Source organism: Myotis brandtii, unplaced genomic scaffold, assembly GCF_000412655.1.
Source record: "Myotis brandtii unplaced genomic scaffold, ASM41265v1 scaffold18, whole genome shotgun sequence".
In the NCBI taxonomy this organism is placed as follows: Eukaryota; Metazoa; Chordata; class Mammalia; order Chiroptera; family Vespertilionidae; genus Myotis; species Myotis brandtii.
The window spans coordinates 4,178,851-4,183,707 of NW_005356674.1; the positions used below are offsets into that span (position 1 = coordinate 4,178,851).

The following is a 4,857-nucleotide window of genomic DNA, read 5'->3' on the forward strand; positions in this document are numbered from 1 at the left end:
TATTGTGTAGGAGTGGTTTCAAGAACATGAGGGAGACTTTACCTTGCTTAGGTGGCCCCCACAATCACCAGATCTCAATCCAATTGAGCATTTGTGGGACGAAGTTAAAAGAGCCATCAGGCAGCTGGTTCCACAACCATCAAATCTCACAGAACTGGACAGTGCTATTCATCAGGCATGGTGTCAGATTCCTCGCATCACCTTTCAACATCTCGTGGAGTCAATGCCAAGAAGAATCGCCGCAGTATTGAAGGCAAAAGGTGGCCCAACGAAGTACTGATGGGGTGGTCATAATAATCTGGCCACTCATGTTCAAATATATCCCATGTTCAAAGGCTGTTAAATCGCGTTGTTTACCCATATCTTCAGAAAAAAATCACTTCTACTGTCGTGGTAAACAACCTGCTTCCCTATTTATAATGGTCTGGCCCTCTAGCAACTTCAATGCAAAATTATAGCTAATTTGCCTACAAACGTCAGGTGGTCATAATAATCTGGCCACTCAGTATGTGTGTGTGTATATGCATATATATACATATATATATGCATATACACACACACATACACACACACATACACACACAGGATCCGGCCCACATATACAAACACACATTTATTATATATGTTGTAGTAATTATAGATGTTGTAATAGAAGGAAATGCTAAATAATGAAATGTTTAAAAGTGATTATCTCTAGATGGTGGGATGAGGGTAGTTTCATTTTCTTCTTTGCATAGTTTTTGCATGAGTGTGATAGAGTCCCTGTGTCACTGGCCCCCTATGGAGGTGCATGGCCCACTCACCTGAGCCTGAGGATTGAGTTGGGCCTGCCCTCCATCTCGCCGCCTGCTCTGACCAGCACCTGGCACCTGCCTGTGCTCTCACTCTGAACCCAGTTAACCACGTGATCTAGGCACCGGTGCCACACTCCCAGAGGCTCTTTTTCTCGCACAACTCAAGTGGTGTTTGACTATCTCTTCATCCCATCTTCCCCCTTGCCTAGCACCCTCACCAGAAGGACAGTCTCTGGTGGCATGGTTCGCCTCAGACCTGCCCCTCGCCCTCGTGAACTCTCTGCTCTCCTGTCCCAGTTGACAAAGATCTCCATCACTGCTCCGGTTGGCAGCAGGAACCCCACCCACAGCAGTTCTCGCCTCAGACTGGCCCTGACAGCTCTCTGGCTCCCCTCTGACCCCTTCTCCTTGTACTTCAGCATCAAGCAGACCGCCCTGCTTTCGCTTCATGAAACATGTTATCTTCTCTCTCACCTCCAACACCCCCCACACACACACACACCCTCAGGCTACTCCTCTGCCTGGAAAGCCCTCGCCCTTCTTCCCTGGCTCCCTCCTACCTATTCATCCCCAAGGCCACTGTTTCCAGGTCAGTCAGCTCCACCTAGTAGCCTGCCTTCCTGGACCCTCCTGTCGGGGAGGACCGGTGTCCCCTCTCTGTGCTTACTCTGCCACTTCACCATAAAGTCATTGCACTTAAATGGGGCTCAAGAACAAGCTGCTGCCTGGGCTTGGCAGCAAACCTAGCAGAATTGGAGAGCCCCCCTCATGCTATGGAGCTTATTGCAGCACAAAATTCCTTGTCATGGCTCTGAAAATGGCAGGCCTCTGCCTCCCCCCGCATCCCTGGCAGGGCTGCCTCTCTGCTCCTAAGGCAGTTGGTTGCGCCTGACCAACAACTTGTGACTACTGCCACTGCCAGCAGCCCTCTGCCACTCTGGCCACAGAGCCTGGGAAAGCTGTCCCCAAAGGCTTGAGCTCAAAGGATTTTTCCCAGTCTCAGCAGAGATCTTAGACCAGCCATGGGCAAACTACGGCCCGCGGGCCGGATCCGGCCCGTTTGAAATGAATAAAACTAAAAAAAAAAAAAAGACCGTACCCTTTTATGTAATGATGTTTACTTTGAATTTATATTAGTTCACACAAACACTCCATCCATGCTTTTGTTCCGGCCCTCCGGTCCAGTTTAAGAACCCATTGTGGCCCTCGAGTCAAAAAGTTTGCCCACCCCTGTCTTAGACCCTGGCCCAAGCTGTGTTCATCAGGACTGTTGAGACCATCTTCCCTGCAGGCTGGTGGCTGCTCTACCCTAGACCAGGGTGCTAAGCAGCCTCGGCTCACAGGCATGTGATGGTCATGGGGGAGGGAGCTTTGGAATCATAAAGGTAGGGTGTCACCTGCTACCTATGAGAGGACCTTGGATAGGTCACTGTAGGCCCTTCCCCCACTCTCCATGTGCCCCTTCCCCACTCTCCATGTGCCTCTTGGGAATCTCTGGAGAGGAAAAAGCGTTATGGCTGATGGCCCCTGAGGAACTCCTATTTCTGAGGAAAGACAATAATGTGCGTCAGAACACACACTTCTCTGGCGAAGGCCTCATCTACTAGGAGCAAGCCTCCCCCTGTCGCCCATTGCCCTCTCCAAGATGCAGAGTCAGCTCATGGCTCAGAACCAGTCAGACAGCTGACGAATCCCACCTTTTAGCACAGGGGTGGGGGCAGTATGAGTGACAGCTGGGCATGCCTGGTCATCACCTGTGACAGAGGATTAAGGCAACAGTCCAGCCATTTTGACCACTTTGTCAAAAGGAGGAGGTGGGCAGTGAGGACATCATCTATCTCTCTGCCCATGCTCCAGGCAGGGAGCCGCTCTGCAGACCCAGGAAGCCTGCTGCTGGACTGGGGGGCCATGGGTGGGAGCCCTGAGCAGTGGCTCCAGGTTCTGTGCAGCGTCAGGATCCAGGCACGGCAGCATCTCCCAGAGCAGTTAAGGCAACACCACCCCTATTTCATGGCTTCATTCCAAAGCAGTGTTCTCACTGCATTTTGTCCCCCAAAAATATTGTCAACGATTGGAGACATTCTGGGTTGTCACAAAAGAGAAGTGGTTTTTCTGGGTTCTAGTCGTTAGATCTCAGGAATGCACGGGACATCCCCCTACAACAAAGAATTACCTGGCCCCCAAATGTCCATGTGCCAAAGAGGCGAAGCCCTGCTCAGCATCCCCTCCAGAGCAGCTCTGTGAAGGCCATCATGGGGGACTAGATCCTAAGTGAGACCTTCTGAAGCAGAGGAGTATGTGTGGGGGGTGGGAACACAAATTTCAGGTAAAGGGGCTTCAGGGTCCCTGCTCTCCCCACTCAGCCCCCTCCTAGGAAAAGGTGCTGCCTAGGAGCTTCTGTTGGGATCTGCACCGTCGAAGGAGGTGGGCCACACTGTCCCACATGAGATGGGGGTACACTGACACGAGAGAGCTGCCTGAGCAATCTCCAAGCCCCCAGGGGCTTTGAGTAATCCATAGTTATTACTTCCCCAGCCATCTGAGCAAGGCTCTGCCAGCCTCTCAGCCGTGTGCAGAGAAGACAGGACTCACTGCATGAGGAAACCTACCTAGGGAGTCACCCACCTCCACTGGTCCTCAGCTCAGCTCTCTAGGACTCCAGTTCAACAGTGTCAGAAGCCAGCGACCTCTCTCTCCATCAGATGCCCAGTGGGAGAGGGGGCGGTGGTGATGCAATGAGGCAGCTGCCTTTACAGGCAGCCAAAGTGTGAGCCACAGTCAGAGGGGAGAGATCTTTGGAGTCTGAGGGTACAGCAGGGTGACCCCCCGCTCCATCACTGACTTCTCTCTTTAAAGCCTGTCCCTTTCCTCACCCTTCAAATGAGGTAAGAATGACAGCTACCATTTGGAGGCCATTTATTATGAGCCAGGCACCTCAGGTGCACGTCATTCTCACAGTGGCCCCGTGAGAATGTGTATTATGCCTGTGAGATGGGTGAGAAAATCGAGGGGAGAGAGCTGGTCGAAGGTTGCACAGGCAATGAGTAGTGGAGCTGGGACTGGAACCCAGGCCTGCGCAGCGCGTCTGCCTCCAAGGGGACCATGCTCCAAGGAGAAAGGAAAGGCCTCCATATGCTCAGCATTTATTCATGGTAGACACTCAAGTTAGGGGACTGGCTCTGGCGAGGTGGGCCCCCCATGCCCAGGGCTACCAGGAAGATGCCGCTGTAAACACTCCTAGGACCTGGAGCCAAAGGCCCTGCTGCTGTTGCCTGGGCAGGCCAGGCCCGGCTAAAAATAGAAGGGCCCTCAGGTCCAGCTCCCTGACCACAGCAGGCAGGCTGCTCCCTGGGCCCAGCCTCCTCCTCCCCCCTCCCCACTTCCCCACAGGCAGGATCCAGGCTTCTAGAAGGAACTGAGATGTTAAGGTTTTCACTTCAGGCCAGAGAGAACTGTTGGGTTGATGCCCAGTGGGCATGTTCCAAGTTCTGGTAGAGTCATAATCGGGGCGGGGGAAAGGGGGAGGTTATGATCCCAAGACCCCAGCCATTTCCTTCCTAGAGAGGGAGCTGTCAATCTCCAAAACCCACCCCAGGAAGGAGTTGGGCCAAGGCCAAAAGTTGGCCAATTTCTCCACACCTTGCCATGCAATCTGGAGCCCTGTTTTTCCTTCCTCTGAACTGACTCACTGTTGACAGCACTGTGCGATTCTGTATTTGCCATGGCTTTTGGAGAAGGTCTGCTTCAGGCCCTCTTGGGGAACCCCCCACCCCGAGATGGCAGGAATGAGGTGCACCAGCCACCCAGAAGGCAGTCCTGGCGTCAGGGACAAGTGCTTACAGCGGCAGGCAGGGGCGCAGGGCGGGAGGCTCTGGGGCCGGTGGCCTCAGTGCAGGTCTGGGCTCAACTGGGGATTTCCTTTCAAAGGTGACTTAGAGCCGCTACATTAGGGGAGCGCCCTCCCGGGCGGGCCTAATGGCGTGTTTGGCAGAGTCAGCGAAACGCAGCGCGCAGCGGCTAGGTGGCGGGGGAGCGCCCTCTCCCGCGCCCTCGCCATCTCCCG

At 53.7% G+C, this 4,857-nt stretch overlaps 1 protein-coding gene across 1 annotated transcript in view; it reads left to right on the top strand.

Annotated features, from left to right (window-relative positions):
- KY (kyphoscoliosis peptidase) overlaps positions 1–4,857 on the top strand; it is a 61,223-nt gene that overhangs the window by 11,760 nt on the left and 44,606 nt on the right. The gene's annotated exons all lie outside the window — the stretch shown is intronic.